General features: G+C 41.0%; 1 long non-coding RNA gene across 1 annotated transcript in view; it reads right to left on the reverse strand.

The window, feature by feature from the left end:
- The window catches only part of LOC140910391 (uncharacterized), a 105,205-nt gene that overhangs the window by 68,516 nt on the left and 18,843 nt on the right, over positions 1-17,846 (reverse strand). The window contains exon 2 of the long non-coding RNA XR_012158563.1: positions 1,819-1,899. This is a non-coding gene — a long non-coding RNA (uncharacterized LOC140910391). The remainder of the gene's footprint in view (positions 1-1,818; positions 1,900-17,846) is intronic.

The following is a 17,846-nucleotide window of genomic DNA, read 5'->3' on the forward strand; positions in this document are numbered from 1 at the left end:
AACACCTTCAAATGTACATAAGGTGAGGATATAAGTGATTGGTCCTTATACAATCTGCAAAGCAACTGGTCCTTGCATGATCTGTACAATGTCCAGACCAATTTGGATTCAAGAAGTATAAATGTTAGTAGCTAGGAAAAATGTATCTAACCTGTGTAGTGATGACATGATTTGGAATTGTGGTATCACCCTGTACCTAAAACTGGCCAACGTGGGCAAAGAGCTGTTAAATGCCTAATAAATTAAGCTGAGTGACCAACTGGAAGCAAACTGAGTTTCTGGAGCCCAGAGAACTCAATGAAGTGTTCTCTCAGAACTGAACACGGTGTTTGGATAAGCCTAGTGGAAAAGATCTTGGAGGGAATCTCGACACCTCAGACTTGAAAACGAAATATTGTTCCCAGTCTGAATAGCCCTGATCTGGTCTAATTTTTAAAAATAAGGAGGTCTGAACTTAGTTAGTACATAGATGAGTAACCCGCACTGACAGTGTTCTAGGCATACAGCTTCCCAATGATTTTATATTTTATAAGATTCTATCTTGAAAAAGATTGTACATTTGATGCCCTGCCTCATGACCCCATGGTGATGCTCTGAAGTGCTATGAAGGAGACTTGGTTTTGAGTCCTACTGCTCAACTTATTCCCCCAGCTTCCAAGTATAAATCAAAGGAAAAATCACTATACTGAAAAGGTGTGTGATCTTGTCAGCTAATCAAGGTTGGGACTGACCAGTACTTAGATGGGAGATTTCTGAAAAGAACTCTGTAGAATATGTATCATTCAGAATGCTCTGCAGATCTGTGTTCTCTTACAGAAACTCCTTTCATTTGTTGTTTCATTTTCTTCCTCTCCTTTTCACCCTTTTTTGGGGGGAGGGAGGGGAGAAGAGTAAACTATATGCCTAACATTATGTAAGTGCAAAGCAAAAGGTCACGATTTGCAGTCTTTACTAACCAAAATTCCCAGTAAAGATTGCAGGATTGAAAAACACACCTTAGGTGTAAAAGGAGAGGAAAAGTATACAATAAAAATTATTATTATGGGATATTATGTAGAAGAAAGAGTTGCACACAGGTGGAACGGGCTTCCAGTCAAGGTGATGGAGCCAAGTAGAATTAATATCTTAGGGGTTTATACCGACCTCACTATAGTATCTGAGTGTTTATTTTTTAATTTATGTAAGCAAAAGAAAGTAAAGACAATTGAATACATTAAAGTGGTTTTTAGTCAGTTTCCTGTTTTCTAGTAGCTAGCTGTTCTTTGCAGCATTAGGAGGGCATTTACATTCTTGGGAGGATATTTTACATTGATCCTGTGGGGTGGGTTTTGTTTGGTTGGTTTTTTACACTAGATTGGCTGAGTGTTTTTGCCTTCCTCTGGCACGTAGTTTAACCATATATAACATAGAGATGGTAGAGCTGTCAAACATTATAGACTCAAAGGGCCAGATTCTCAGCTGATCTCCAAAGAAGCTATATCAGTTACATCACCTGAGGATCAGGCCCCAAATGCCTGATTTTTGGACTGCATGTCTATACAACTATATAAGGTCTCTGGTTCTGCAGAAAAAGTAGGGTTTTCCCTGTACTGAAAAGAAAAACAAAAAAAGTTCATTTTTTTTCCAAATTAATTCAAGGGACTCTGAGCATTACTGAAGATTGTGCCGTTCTCTGTGGTAGGATGAGTGACACATGATGACTCTACACATTGTGTTTGGAGGACAGGGTCACTTGCATGATTTACAGTGTCTCTAGTTTACATTTTTCAATTAAGAGATAATCAGTGTGCCATTATAAGTTAAAATTGTTGGACTGACCTTTTGACTGTACTTTTTTATCTGGAGAATCCTCAGGGATGGCTTGATTGAAAGCATGACAGCAGAATGAGCCAAGCTAGACTGATGATAAATAAGAACAATTATCACACTTATTATCTGATAAATAATTTATTAAGATTTGTCATTAATCCATCACAAAATGCATTCTTCAAAAAAGAGCCTGAAGCCTGGCTTCCTTTTGTGTCCCCACTTTGTTTCAGATACTGGTGTTAAAGGGACATAAAAGGAGTGTTTATTCAGTAACAGTAAGCTGCCTCTGCATACCTGATCATTTCAAATCAGTAAGGATAAATTACAGCCTTCGTACAACAAATTGGCTCTTCTGGTTTATTTTTGCATAAAAAGGAAACAGAGTCCGTTGCATGTTTAAATATCTCAAGGCCCATCACAGAAATAGGTACTAACACACTTTGGGTACCTCTACACTGCAGTACAAGACCTGTGACGCAGCGCAGCTGGCCTGAGTCAGCTGAATCAGGCTCTTTGAGCTCCAGCTGCGGGGCTATAAAATTGCTGTATTATACATTAAGGCTCAAGCTGGAGCCTGGGCTCTAAGAGAGGGCAGGGTCTCAAAGCCCAGGCTCTAGCCCAAGCATCCACATGGCAATTTTATAGCCCGAGACCCATGAGCCCAAGTCAGCTGACCTGGGCTCTGAGACTCAGTGCCACACATTTATTGCAGTGCAGACATACCTTTTGACTTCTAGAGCACCAAAAATCTCAAAGCACTTTACCAATTGTAATTAGTATTAGTACATGGTATTATCCCCATTTCAACAGATAAGCATGCTGAGGCACAAAGAAGGTCAGGCCAACATTTTCTAACTAGGGTGCCCTAAACTTATGTCTCTAGAGCCCTATTTAAGCACTTAAATAGATAATCTAATTTCCAGAGGTAATGAGAAGCTATAGTTCTCATTAGCTTTAGGTACCCACTTTTAAAAATGATGATGTAAGAGGCTTGACCAAGGTCACAGAGGAAATCAATGGCAGAGCCAGGCACAGAAACCAGAAGTCCTGACTTTCTGCCTCTTGCTCATTAGATTACAAGCACTCTTCATGTGGAATTCCCTTTGATTGGGTTCAGTCAGTACCTGAAGAATAGAAAGCTTATGCTCAAATAAATTTGTTAGTCTCTAAGGTGCCACAAGTACTCCTTTTCTTTTTTCTAAAATAAATCAGCACTCTCTGCCTCAATAATAATGCACTATATGTGGAATAATATTGGCTGAACATTTGTATGCTATTCAGTACTCAGTAAATTCAATTACTGGAGACATGTAGAATACACAAAAATTATTCTAAATACTGGAAGCAAAGGAAAAAAACATTGTTTCCCCTACTGTGCTTTACTTGATGATAGTAATTTCAATAGGCAGGAATGTATTTTAGCCGCTAGTAATTGATACGTAATTTGGACCTTTTGGAAATGCAGTACCTATTTCCCAGCAAATTTCATTTATTGATCCATTGTTGCTTTTAATTTTTTCCTTTGGTCTTGCTTTTTATTTTATTTCCTTTTATCTGGTCCTCTTGGCAATTCTTGCTTAAAAGGTTTAAGTTTAAGAAATTACACATTTGTTTGGGCTTTTTCCAAAAATATTGCGTCCTGCAAGTGACTGCACTTAATTCAAAGACCCTTTTCATACATTTCAGCCACTCATTTCCACTGTGTATGCATTAGCTTGGATGTTCACATTCCTTATGTAACCCCATCTGATAACACACTATCCAAACAAGAGTGTTTCTATCCATAAGCCCCTAACTATTAGGGCTGTGCAAAATAATTCTCACCATAACATAAATGGCTAAAACACAAATCACTGTTGCACAATTTTGCCCTACATTTTCTGATGTGATGAAAAAGGCATACTTGTATAGTACCCAGAGGCACCAGCTCTGGCCCTACTGGAAACTTCTATAAGGTCTGGGTCTTATAGGCCTCCAAGGCCAAGCATAAAGATAATGCTAATAAAAGAAAGAAAAACCCTTTTCTTTAAGCCCTACGCTGCCTCTTTAGGTCCCATGTTGCTCTTTAGCAGACCCCAACAATCTTGTAGACTAGCTTGGTGATAAATGGCATCTTTTTGGCCAATGGTCTGCTTGAGGTTCAAGTTTACTTTAATGAATTATATCAGCCAGCACCAGGGTCCTCTGCAGCCTCAGTCATTTCTTTAAAACAAGTATTATTTAATACAGCACCATGAAATGTACATAACCAATTGTACAAGTCAAAGAAAGACCCTGACCCAAACAGCTGTCCATTGAACATTAAGGGCCCTAACTTGCACCTCCCCAAAAGTACTAAGGGCCCTCAACTCTTAGAGGGTAGAAGATTTCTAAGCAGCAGAGAACCAAACTAATCAATGTCACAAAGAGCTACTGTGAAGCTTAGGTGATTAGTGGGAGCTTAGGGTGCTCAGCACTTTGCCCAGCAGCAATCAGTACAATGTCAATCACTAGAGCAAACTTCCATCCGAGGAAGATGACTGTCCAGACTAAAGATACACAGCACTATCCCACTAGAGAACTGAGCCTCAGTAACACATAATAACAGTCAGCAGTGACACTTGAAGCTCCCACCACCCTGAACGGACAATGCATTTGGAGGGGAATATTTTTTCTGGGCTCAGGTTTATTACCCATTAGGCTTGGGCTTCATTTTTCCACAAGGTCGGTGATGTCAGGAGCAAATCATTTCACTCTTAGCTAAATTCACTAAAATGTTTTCATTCTGGTAAATTCCTAAGGCACAAATGGAGATCTTTGCCAAGTCTTACTGAAAGTATGAGGTCTTCCAATACATAGCCCTATAGAACGTCCTAGCCTAGCCAATGCAGAAATACTGTTCGTGAGATAAGTCAAATAATTATACCAGGAGGGGCAGTGACTGCTACAGTTAAGGTTAAACAATGATTTCTATTCTAACCCCTTGCTTTCAGTTGCTCCTAAAATTCCAAAAACTTTCAGCTTTGACGCTGCAGTTTTCTAAGCAAGATTTTTTTTAATAAATCTGAGCAAAATTAATTAAGTAATATGGGAGTAAAAAAAAGTGGGAGAAATATTTAAAAGCATTTGTTGTTTTGACCAGCTGTTAGCACCAAACCACTTGGAGGTAAAAAGTAGCAATTTGGCAGGGAAATGGCCCTCTATGAGAATTGTCTTTGAGGGCCAAATTCTCCAGTCTAACAAGTGCATGAAAGTGAACTTTAAAGTGGCTGGAGATTTGTGCTAGAGAAGTCTCTCTGTGTAGGGGAAACGTCCAGCAGTATAAAGCTGCCAGAGGCAGCTCTGTCTCTCCCTGTGCCAGAACGTTCCTGCTCCTGGTGTAAGGGGAGGGAATGAGTGGGTCAGTGGTTTGGAGGTGGCGTGACAGGAGGCCACTGCTATGTCTGATTCTCCATAGGTGCAAGTTCCTGAGGGACCTTTCATGAGTAGCATAAGTTAAAGCTTTCCCTACAACTTTAATTTGACAGGAGCTGGGGAGCTGAGAATTGAGGAGCTGTGGGCGGCTCCCAAGCAGAGCACAGGCACAGCCGAGAATTGAGCCCTGAGCATTCTAGTGAAAAATGGTTTTGACTTGACTGATTTGTGAACCTTTGGAAATTGCACTCCAAGCCTGCCTGGTAAATTTTGACCAGTGCTAGAGCTGAGCTCCAAGTGCACAGCTAAGGAAGGCATAGTATATGTTTCCTGACTAACTTAGCTGTGCATTTTACAATGTATTGCATTGCGTGATGAAAGGGCTTCACAGCTGAAAAAATGAAACATTAAGAGTTAAAAAGCTCATCTATGCCACATTTCTGCCCACCTTCTATAGAGTAATATGCAAAGAGCTGCCATGCAGCAGAATTTAGTGTATTACAAGGAGCACACGCACCCTGTTACAAGGGTGCTCTACATAGGTATACACGTAAATTGTAAGGTTTCAGAGTAGCAGCCGTGTTAGTCTGTATTCACAAAAAGAAAAGGAGTACTAGTGGCACCGTAGAGACTAACCAATTTATTTGAGCATAAACTTTCGTGAGCTACAGCTCACTTCATCAGATGCTGTAGCTCACGAAAGCTTATGCTCAAATAAATTGGTTAGTCTCTAAGGTGCCACTAGTACTCCTTTTCTTTTTGTAAATTGTAAGTTAATAGATAAATTGTCTGTAGACGGTGCTCAGGAATATATAGCATAGTCCAATGGTTTTCTCTGTGGAGTTGTTAGCACAGTGTCGGTAGGAAAAACAGATTTTAGCAACTTTAATTGTTTATTCTGAGTGAGCAGGGGCACTTCAGCACTCTTCCCTACATTGTCCAGCTGAACCATCCCACTCTCAAAGGCCCTCTGTGGAGGCAAGAGGCAAGGGTGAGGTTTTGCCCCTATGTGTGAGACCAGGTTTGCCCATTACAATGGTTACTTATGTGTTTTGTGCTGCTCACTTACCACATAGGCCTTTAAATAGTTGATGTAAGGCATCTGAATGATTAAGTGATCCAAACACACTGACAAATTACTATAGAGGCAAATATAAAAGATGTCAAAGATGACAAGATCACAAGACTTAGTACTCAAGGGAGAGTTAAATTACCCACACACTTCCTGGAAGAAACTTGATGTTCTCTGTTTCCCTGTATACAAGTTCCTGGACTGGATTGATATTAACCTCTTGTCCCTTTGTAGAAAAAGCAGCTGGAGGTATGGCAGTGTAGGCCTGGTACTGACCAATAGGGAAGAAATAATCAGCAATTTGAAGGTGAAAGGTACCGTTGAAGTCAATGACCATGACATGAACTCATTATGCTGAGAAAGGCTGTTGCTTATTTATACTAGTGTTACTATAAAATACCTATAAAGTCATGTAAGAAAAAGTCATGAGGCAGAACGGAAGAGACTTGCTAAAGGGCATAAAGCAAATGAAAAGTTTTACAAAGAAAACGTGGATAAGGGGATCACTCAGGAATGGGTAGCTCTCATTTACGGTTCAAACCTGCAGAGCCTCTGGAGATATGCTTAGCATCCTTAAAGATCATTGTCATGAGCAGTTGATGACATCAGTGGGATTTGAGGGTGCTCTGCACTTCTCAGGAAGCACTCAGCACCAAGTCCTAAATGAGCTGGGAACAATATAACAGAGGACTTAAAATAGCTGACCCTTTCAGTCTCAGTCAGCAACAGAAAAATGAAGAGCAGAAGAGCATTAAGAGTTGAAGGCTAAAGAAAGATAGTGGAAGGACTGATAAAGAGGCTGGTGAAAGAAAAAAAAAACTTAGATAAACTAAATGCAGAAATCAGAGAGACTGGGTGACATGCATGTGAGGTTTTAAAAAACTAGCAGGAGAAACTGCCTCAAGCAGTGACTTCTTAAAACTCTTTGAGAAAAGCAAAGTCCCAGAAGGTTGGAGAAGAGCAAATATACTACCCATCTTTAAGAAGGGAAAGAAAACCCTAAGCAGTATAAAAGGCTATCAGCTAGTAGCAACATTCTGGTAGCTGACAGAAGTGGGACAGCACAAGTTTGAAGAGTGCAAGGCGAAAAAGAAAAAAAAACACGCCTATCATCTCGATGTATGTCTACACTGCAATTAAAAACCCATGGCTGGCCCACACCAGCTGACTCAGGCTCATAGGGGTCAGGCTAAGGGACTGTTTAATGGGGGTGTATATGTTTGGACTCAGAGCCCATTCTTTGGGACCCTCCCGGACTCCAGTACAAGCCCGAATGTCTACACCTAGCCACAGGTGTCCAATTGCAGTGTAGACATAACCCTTGGAAAACAAAAATGTGGGCCACTCTAGTTTTTGAAGAGAACCACCTACTAGAAGGAATGCACAAAACAGAAAACATTTAGCAGTGAGGGAGACCATTCTGGAACATGATGAAAAAAGACTTCCCATCTATGAAGAGCTGAAAAAGTGGAAACTTTTTTCTTTACAGAAGACCAAGGTCCTGATTCCACTAATAATAATCCTCATTGTTCAAGTCAATGGAATTACACAGTGTGAGTGAGACTGGGGTCAGACCTATTCTCTTTGTTTTCATTTCCCCTACTTATAACATTTAAGATTAGCTCACACCAAAACCTGAGATCTGAACACTCCCAATTGTATGAATGTTCAAAATCCAGATGCAAAGATCTCCTCTCCCACTGCTCCCATGTGAGCTTCCCTTAACCACATGCCCCTGTGCAGCAGAACTACCCTGCTTGTGGCTCGTGCTCCCTATAGTGGAGGAGAAGGGCGCCCCTTTGAACATTAGTTCTCCCACTTGCTGTCACTAAAACACTGACCATCTGCAGAATGTCCAGTTCTATCAAAGAGCCCCATAGTCAGCATCTTGGGAACAGCTTAATGCACCTTATTGATTCGAACATGTGCATTTTGTTTATTTGAAATAAGACTCAAGGATTGAGAGCACACTTAGGGCAGGCAGGAGCCAAGACTTTTCCCACAGCCAGCAGAGCCCAAACACTTCCCCCATCTGGACACAAAAGGTAACCAGTGAAGCGTGGTATTTAATGCATTTGCAGTCCCCTAAGATTAGTTCCTGTTTTGACATAAAGAATATCCAGACACTAAAGAATTCAGAGTGTACCATAGTACAGTTAATCGGGCTCTTAGACATGCAGTCTGTGCTGCTGCAGCCTCTACTTTGCAAAATGAAAGACTCTTTAAGGAAAGGCATTAGAGCAGGTTCTCGTCATGTGACGCCCTGAGTAAATGAATGGTGTGGATTTAAATCCTGTGGTTAACAAGCAGCAGACTCTTGTCCCTGTGCACTCATTTTCCATTCTTTGTCTACAAGAGATACATTTCAGGCCTATTTGGTCCTCTACCAAAAGCAATGTTACATTGGGTCTAATTGCTATTTTCCATAGTTAAGCTTTTTTCTGTAACACCTGCACTATTAACAGTATGTATCCTCATTATAACCAAACACTCATTCAAGTCAATAGTCTGTTCAGGTTCTTATAACACCCTCATCACTGCAGTGTCTGCTGCCTTCTTGTTGCAGCACAAGGTGCTTCTGGAATTTGTCACGTGTGATTCTATCTCCCTACAACTCTCCAAGTGGAAAATTATATAATTTCTTTTTAAATTGATTTTTTAATGTCTGCTGCAGCACGTGCATTTGTTACAGAAGGCAAGGACTGTGCATGTGAAGCAGCTGCAGAATCAAACCCTCCCTGGGAAAGCTCCAGTGTGCTATTTGATGTAATATCCAACATTCCAAACCTCTTGCTTCTGATTTAACAGCCTTTCCAGGATTTGTGTAGAATTCCTTCCAGAAATTAATAATAAAATGTTAAGAATGATTGATAAACTTTAGAACAGAGGATTTACATAATGTTAAAAAAAAATCAAATAAGTCACGGGCATTTTTATTAAAAGGAATAACAGTGACCCAAGAGACTGGTTTTACAAAACCGGCAATCAGCAAAGAAGTTAAGGATCAGTTGTTTCAAAGGGATTTCAATCCAAACACTAAAATTTCACGCACAAATCTGCATGTTAAAGATTTCATACCCAAAATGTGCAAAAAATTTTGGCTGAGATTCTCAGCTCTTATAAATTGCTATCGCTCCACTGACTTCAATAATATAGATTTAGATTTGTGTGTGTGCGTGCACACAGGCAAACTCCGTTTGTGTGCACAAAGAAGTTGGCTACACACCTGTCAACTGAACTTGCATACACAAATGCAGTTTGCATGCACAGATTCAAATTTCTTGTGCATGACAAAATGCATGGGCAAAAATCTGACAATGCCAAATTGTTCCCGTGGTTTTAGAGGTGTCTTTTGAAAACTTGGTTTTTAACCATCTCCAAGTAATGCAGGGGGGTGACAGTTTTAAGAAAACTGGAGAAAGCTGTTTTCTATCTATCTGGGAAAGAAAGACTGAATAGAAGTAGTCACAATTCTTAAAAACATACAGTGGGAACAGATGCTGTTCCCATCCTGCTCCAATACAGTCAGAGCACACAGTGTTGGTTGAAAACTCACCCCTCACTAAGGTTCAGCTTTATTACGGTAATAACAAACTTCAGCCTTCTCCCAGGCTTGGCTGTTCCAATCTTATGACCCACGAGCCACTCCCATCTTCCTTATATCCAGGGTATATTAGCAATTGCCCCTGCCAGTAAATCAACAGGATACCAAAACCTGCTGACATGGTGGATCAACAGAAGTACCCAGCTATCTTCTTATATGTGATCAAACCTCAATTATAAAAATGACTATAATGATGCAGGATCCTACGTGCCTTATCCAGGAAAAACTGCTACTCTGCTTTGGCTGGTAAGATAATGGGAGTTTTGCCAGGGTAGGAGTGCAGGATTGGGCCCATAATTTATATGGGGCGATTTTGATTTTAGATGCATCTCTGAGCAAGAACTGGTACATTAAATGTACCAACTCAGGAACAGCCCCAGGAGGCAATGTCATAGAGCTGCTCTGTCTGCCAATGGAACTTTTCTTTTTAAATCAGAATTTGCTGATTCATTAAAATCAAACAGTTTTGCAAGAATGGTTCTGTTTGGATGACCACTGACACAGCTGCCCTGCCTGCAAGGCAGATTTCCATTGCTTCATTTCCTGTCAACACACTTGCCTGGCTCCTCTGAAGCTTGCTGAGCCAGCAACCACAACTTCCAGCTCCCCTTCAGCCCACCAGGCAGGCTACTGAGGACCAAAGGCTTCCGAGGCTTCCAAGCTCCCTGCGTCTCCAGCAGCCCGACAGGCTGGCTTGCCAGGGAGCTGGGAACCGTGACAATCTTGGCAGCTGCAGGTTGGCATTAACATAATTCTTATCAGATTCCATTTTTGAGTTTTAAGCTTTTCGCCACAATTTAGGATAAGAAGCTCTTTTTTGAAATCTTGAAAGCTTTCCTGGAGCTAGAACACTGTTTCCCTCCCAGCTCCAGAAATGTGACTCAGACACCCTGCTCAGTCAAAATTTCTCCCGTTCTTCCTGCCTTGCTCCGAAAGATAGTCATTTATTGCTGGCCTATACCAGCAGTAGACTATAACCCCCTCCCCCACTGGCTGGTGAATAGGGAGTGTGGAGCCATGGGTCCTTCCCCACCCAGACGCTCAGGAGAGCAAGTGAGCGCAAGAGTAGCCCTGCTGACTACTGCTTATCCGTAGCCAATGGGTATGGGTAACCCACGTAGGAGTGTAAGGAGAGGTCCCTGCTCCCTTACACAGGCATCAAGCCTTTAAAGATTATATCCATCCCATTCACTTGGCTTTCTAATGGGGAAAATATATTTTTCCTAAAGGGTAAAATATGATGTCTCACAGCAGGGAAACATACTGACTGCACCATCAACACCAAAGAGTCGGCTGCTTTGACCGAAGAGCAGTTAATAACCATCCTCCTGCCACTGTTGTGCAACTGGATTGCTGCCCTTCATGCAGATGGGATTAGTTTATGTCAATTTCACTACGCGTGAACTCTACATATATTAGACAATTTTCTCTTTTTATTTCAGAAAATAATCCTTTATCCTAAAATTGTTACATTTAATACTTCAGACCAAGCAATGCCAACCATGGTTTGCTCTCACAAGTTTATATTACATATGTTCCCTATATCTCTAGTTCAAAGATGTACAGTATTATTATAATACATCACAGATGTTTCCTGAAGAACGCCAATAACCATATCATTTCGTCAGAACTTAAGATTCTGGTGTCACCTCTGTTGTCCCACATCTCTCTCCAAAGCAAAAACAAGATGTATAGTGACCAATATCATACACAGTAGTGCAGGAGGTACTAAAATATCAGTATCTTATACAGTAACCCCTAAATTTTTCAGGAGTTTGGAAGTCCTTTTCAAATTTGGAAACCAAATCCTTCTGAGGAAAATAGAAAGGAGCATAAACTCTGGGAAGTCAAGTGTAAAAATATAATTAGGAAGGGCGCAACTAGCAAGAGAAAAAACAGCAAACTTTTTTTTTTTTTTTTTTGGTACATCAGAAGCAGGGAGCCTGCCAAAGCATGGCCATTTTGGAGAAGCTAAATGAATTTGTTGCATCTGTCTGTGGAGGACATACAGGAGAGTCCCCACATTCATTCTTCTCAAGAGAGAAATCTGAGGCATCAGTAGAGAAGGTTTTGGAACAAATTCATAAAACAACCATAATAAGTTACCAGGACCAGATGGTATTCACCCAAGAATTCTGAAGGAACTCAAATATGAAATTGCAGAACTACTAACTGTGAATACAGACTAACACAGCTGCTACTCTGATAACTGTGGTATGTAACCTATTGCTTAAATCAGCCACTGTACCAGATGACTGGCAGATAGCTAATATAACACCAATTTTTTGTAATTGCCAGAGGCAATTCTGGCAATTACAGGCCGGTAAGCCTAGTTCAGTACCAAGCAAATTGGCAGAAACCATAGTAAAGAACAGAATTATCGGGCACATAAATGAATACCATATGTTGGAGAAGAGTCAACAAGGCTTTTGTAAAGAGAAACTATGCCTCATCAATTTATGAGAATTCTCTGAGGAAGTCAACAAACATGTGGACATGGGTAATCTAATGGATATAGTGTATTTGGACTTTCAGAATGCTTTTGACTAGATCCCTCACCAAAGGTTCTTAAGCAAAGTGAGCAGTCATGGGATAAGAGGGAAGATGCTCTCATAGATCAGTCACTGGTTGAAAGAAAGAATAGGAATAAATGATCAATTTTCACAGTGGAAACACACTCAAATTATTTGGAAAAAGGGGTAAACAATGAGATGCCAAAGGTTTCAGATGATACAAAATTACCCAGGGTAAGTCCAAAGCTGACTCCAAAGCGGCATAAAGGGTTCTTACTAAATGGGGTGACTGGGCAGCAAAATGGCAGATGAAATTCAAAGATGATAAATGCAAAGTAATGCACATTGGAAAACATAATCCCAACTATACATACAAATGATGGAGTCTAAATTAGCTGTTACCACTCAAGAAAGATCTTAGAGTCATTGTGGATAGTTCTCTGAAAACATCCCACTCAATGTGCAGAGGCAGTCAATCATTGGGAAAGGGAGAAGTAAGTAAATATCATAAAGCCACTGTATAAATCATTGGTATGCCCACACCTCGAATATTGTGTGCAGTTCTGGTCATCCCATCTCAAAAAGATATTAGCAATGGAAAAAGTACAAAGAAGGGTATGAACATCTTCCATATGAGGAGAGATTAAGAAGACTGGGACTGTTCATCTTAGAAAAGAAATGACTAAGAGGGGATATGACAGGAGGTCAATTAAATCACAAATGGCTTGGAGAAGGTTAATAAGGAAGTGTTATTTACCCCTTTACATAACACAAGAACTAGGAGTCACCCAATGAAATTAATAGGCAGCAGGGTTTTAAAACAAACATAAGGAAGTACTTCTTTAAACAACATACAGTCAACCTGTCAAACTTATTGTCATGGGATGTTATGAAGGCCTAGAGTATAACTGGGCTCAAAAAAGAATTAAATGAGATCATGGAGGATAGGTCCATCAATGGCTATTTGCCAAGATGGTCAGGGATGCAGCCCCATGCTCTGGGTGCCTCTAAAGCCTACTACTAGAAGCTGGGGTTGGATAAGAGGGGATGAATCACTCAAATTACTCTGTTGTGTTCATTCCCTCTGAACCAGCCACTGTTCGAAGACAAGATACTGGACTAGATGGACCATGAACCTAGTATGGCCGTTCTTATGTTCTTAGTACAAAAATCAGGAACTGATGCCAAACTGTAGCCACATTTTAAACTGCACTGTGTTGGACTTCAATCTTCAAGACATAATAAAATATGTTTAACAAAAGCCAAAACTGCAAGCCAGAACAGGCAATAAAAGATTAAGGCCAAATTCTAACAATATGTTTTGGGGGTACATGGAGTAGGGAATGTAAGGCCCACATTATTTTTAAAAATTCCAGTTATCGATCCTGCTACTCCTCTTTTTTCCCCTTCTTTTCACATGCTGTCTGATGTGCCCTGACACGTAAGCTGATGATGTGTAGTTAAATTGGACAATTACTGAGTGAAAAGTGCATAATTAATGAACAGTCACCGTATATGTTTGGAAAGCTGTGACCCAAACACTGAATAGATGGCTAAACCACTAAAATAAATGACTTGTTCAGCTCATTACCTGATCAGCATTTGTTTAGAGGTTCCTTGGTGCCCTATCAAAATTCTAATCAGTTCCATTTAAATTGCATTTTTTGCACTGCATTGTTACAAATGCTAATTTATGCCTAGAAAGGAATAACTTTACTTCTTACCTTGTGAAGAAACAGATGAATGAAAGCATACTTCTACAGGGCATAAAAGATTATCAGTGGTTCAATGACTATTGGATTTTGCATTTGCCAAGAGATCCTAAGAGTCTTTTCTAAAGCTTTATGAGACAACAAGGACATTCAAACCCTAATGCAGCAAAGTGGAAGGTTTCAGAGTAACAGCCGTGTTAGTCTGTATTCGCAAAAAGAAAAGGAGTACTTGTGGCAAAGACCGTTGTACTAAGTGCAGCATCTGCATATCAGCCAAAATGTTCTCTCTCTCTACCCCGAGGCAAGCAGAAAGGGGGAATGCTGTTCCTCCTACAGTCAATTCATCTCAAGGAAAGGGGATTTCATAGCCAGGAAATAAAAAGCAAAATGAATTAACAGAATCTATGCCCTGTTTCCCCTCACCAAGAGCCAGAGCTCAAAGCCTGCTGCCTTGCCTATAACATTTATCCTGTATCCCGTCTGTGGGGAGAAGACAGGAAAAGCAGCTGGACTCAGGGAGCGCAAAAGTGATTCAAACCAGCACTCAGTTGCTTAATGTTGGTTCTAGTCTAAATAGGACCAGATTATTTGTTAGCTGCCAGCAAAACTACAATATGGGCCAAATCCTGCTCTGATTTGTATCCCACACAGAAGCTGGCAAAGGGACTTTTTAAAATGAGCTCGGCGTGGGCTACCTTTAATCCTGCCTACGCTTGCTGAAAATGGCTATGTAAGACAGAGTTACCTTGTGATGGTTGAATGTTTTTTAGTGACTAGTCCGCAGCTACCAGGGAGTGCATGTATATTACGGTCTGTCTTTGGCAGTGTCATTTTTGCTGAGAAGGGCACTGACAGGCTGATGATTATTCAAACTAAACATTACTTTTATGAAATTCTTAAGCTAACAGAAGGGATCCTGTTGGAAATAGAAAATGCAGCTTTTGCACTCCAGGTATTTATTTATTATAGTAGAATGCAAGTCTCTTGTGACTGCACTGCTGATGCCTTGAAGGGAACAGGAACAAGAACTGAAATATTTTTAATATGAAAGTTATTCACTGCACTTTTAAAGCAATATTTATGTTAGGCCCAATCCTGAACTCCTCACAGATTCAAAATGCCTGTTGACATTGAGTGGGAATGTTGCCTGAGCAGAAAGTGCAGGAGCAGGTTCACTGAATGATGAAAGGCCAAACGGTGCTCTACATTATTTTCAGGGGTGGCACATGAGACACACTCCCTCATGTGGTGGAGAGCTCAAGACAACATTGGGTCCCCCAGGCTTATGACACAGTGGTGTGGAACTGTGCCCCAGTGGTTCACGCCCACCCTTCTTAAAACAAATATTTGTGGAAGCAGGAGAAATGAGAGAGCAGGGGCTGGTTGTGGTGGGGATTCCCTGGCACACCCAAGCATGAAACAAACAAACATGAAAACCGGGAGAAAGGACCTCCCATGCTCTGACCAAGATAGCAGAGGGCAGCAAAAGCAGGTTGGAGGACTGTCCCCTCAGTAGCTACCAAAGGCAGCTTTCAGAGTAGGGACCAGGACACTGATGCTGACACCTAGTATTCCTGGTCCCTGCCATAACAGATCTCCAGAAAATTTAAGTCCAGGCTATAGAAGTTTCATTTGCCACTTTTAAAAATATTTTTTATACCCTGTGCCAGTGTTTTTGCTCCCCCTTGTCATGTACAACTGCAGCACCCATGGCAAGAGCCCTGGCAGTAAGAGCAACCTCCATCTTAGATTAATGTAAGTGACATTTTTCCTCCATTTTATATAGCTGGTGTCAGTCACATCAACTTTATTACTTCATTTATTCAGGACATCCTTGGAAACGCCACCTGATGTCCCTGAAAGTATTTGCAAGAGTTTTTATTTACTGTTATTTTCATGTCAATTTCATTTTCTTTTTTCTATGATTTCTCTTTCCTGCAGTTTGTCTGACAAGCCTATAAAAGCAACAGGCTAGCAAAGAAATGGGCCTAAATACTTCAAGGTTTAAATATCTCATTTAAAAAGGTCTTTTCCCCTAAATGTCCTTCAGCTTCTGATTTACCTTCTACAGAGCTTGCTTTATGTTTAGTTTACAGGGTCATGAGATCTTATCTCAGCCAACCACTACCTGGTCAATAGTTCAAAAAACTATTGACCATCTAGAAGGGTAGTAGTACAGAATTATTTTAGGTCTCGTGACCCTCTCTGAGCCAAATGGATTGTGTTTGAGAACCCATGGGTGTAATATATTATACAGCCAAATATACACACACATTAGAATATTTTGGTGGTGTAGAAGACTACAAAGTACTGTGGTGAGGAAAGGCCATATTTTAACTATATATGGAGTATGGGTCATACAGCTGCTTTTAAATTTACTCTGAATACAGCTTGTTCAGGTGTTAGAACCTCTGTTCTTTTGCTAGGCAAAGAGATTGAAAACACAAATCTGAAATCCTTTCACAGTTTGTCCTCCTTCAACCCGTATACCGTACTTACAATTACCTTGGTGACAAAAATCAGACAGATAAAAATAAAAACAAAGCAGGAGCCACTTGTTCAGCTTTTTGACAGTGCAAAATCCATCACCTAGAAAGGTGACCAATGGGGAAGGCTATCCATGAAGAAGACAGAAAAGGAGAAACTGGTGCACAATGCAGAGCTGGTTTCATGATTTAGTGTGCTCTCATAGTGAGGTCAAAGCAGAGACAGGGTCCTCATAACTCAGGAGAACGTTTTGGGATGTACTAGCTTTTTAAGACTGACAAAAGAATCCTTCTGGGCCAGCACTGTCCCATTCCAGGTTTTCATTCAGGAAACACCCCTGGAACATAAGCAAGGCAGCAGCTGAGCTTGAGGAAATGGTCTCCTGGTAGCAGTTTGTGGTTTGGGAGACAGCCCAAACTCTGCTGATTCTGTTTAGGTCCTGGATTGGCGCTCCAGCATGGAGAGTGGATTGCAGCTCCCTGAAAACTGAAGTAGTTGTTTCCCAGGACTGATACAACATAGTGTAAGTTTCCAGCAAAGTATGTTGCGAGAAAGGAGATTTATGTCCTCCTTTTTCTCCAATAAGAGGAAATGAGGAAGGGAGACAAAAGGGCTGAGAAGCTCATGAGGCAGGAAGTAACCTTTGTCAGTGTTGGTTTAGCTTTTCAGTTAGGGCTCCAGTTTGTGCATGGGGATAAACGGAAAGATTTGGTTTGAGTATTGGTGTAAGCCTGAGTAGGGTTTGTTTTTTGGATTTTTGAGACAGGCCGAGAGAGAGAGATACCAGGAGAAGGACTAAAACCTTAATGTAAGTGGGGAAATAGTCCCGCTATTGTGGGAAACTTTCCTGGCTTCTGCACTACCCCGGTGAAGTGGGCTAGCAAAAGGATCTGAGTCCTCGCTCCCACTTCCTTTACCCAGTGGCCTCCCTGCCCTTGAGGACTCCCTTTCCACTCTCCTGTCTGGCAGAGTCCTCGTAACCCCAGCAAGGCTGGGCCCAGGATTCCTGGGGGGCTCGACCCCCAACCCTGCTGTGGTCACCTAGGACAGGGGCTAGGGTGTCCCCACTCCGGGGTACTCTCTCTGCACTGGGCACTTCTCTGATCCACAGACCATTACATACAATTTAAAGCAAATGCACGTAATTTAATCAACAATTAATTTTAAAAAGAATAAGGAAAAATGGGAAAGGTTAAAGGAAACATCAACCCGCTCTGTGGCAGGGAACATCACAAACTGTGTCTCTGGAACGTCAG

The sequence above is a fragment of the Lepidochelys kempii genome, chromosome 4 (assembly GCF_965140285.1).
Source record: "Lepidochelys kempii isolate rLepKem1 chromosome 4, rLepKem1.hap1, whole genome shotgun sequence".
Classification (NCBI taxonomy): domain Eukaryota; kingdom Metazoa; phylum Chordata; order Testudines; family Cheloniidae; genus Lepidochelys; species Lepidochelys kempii.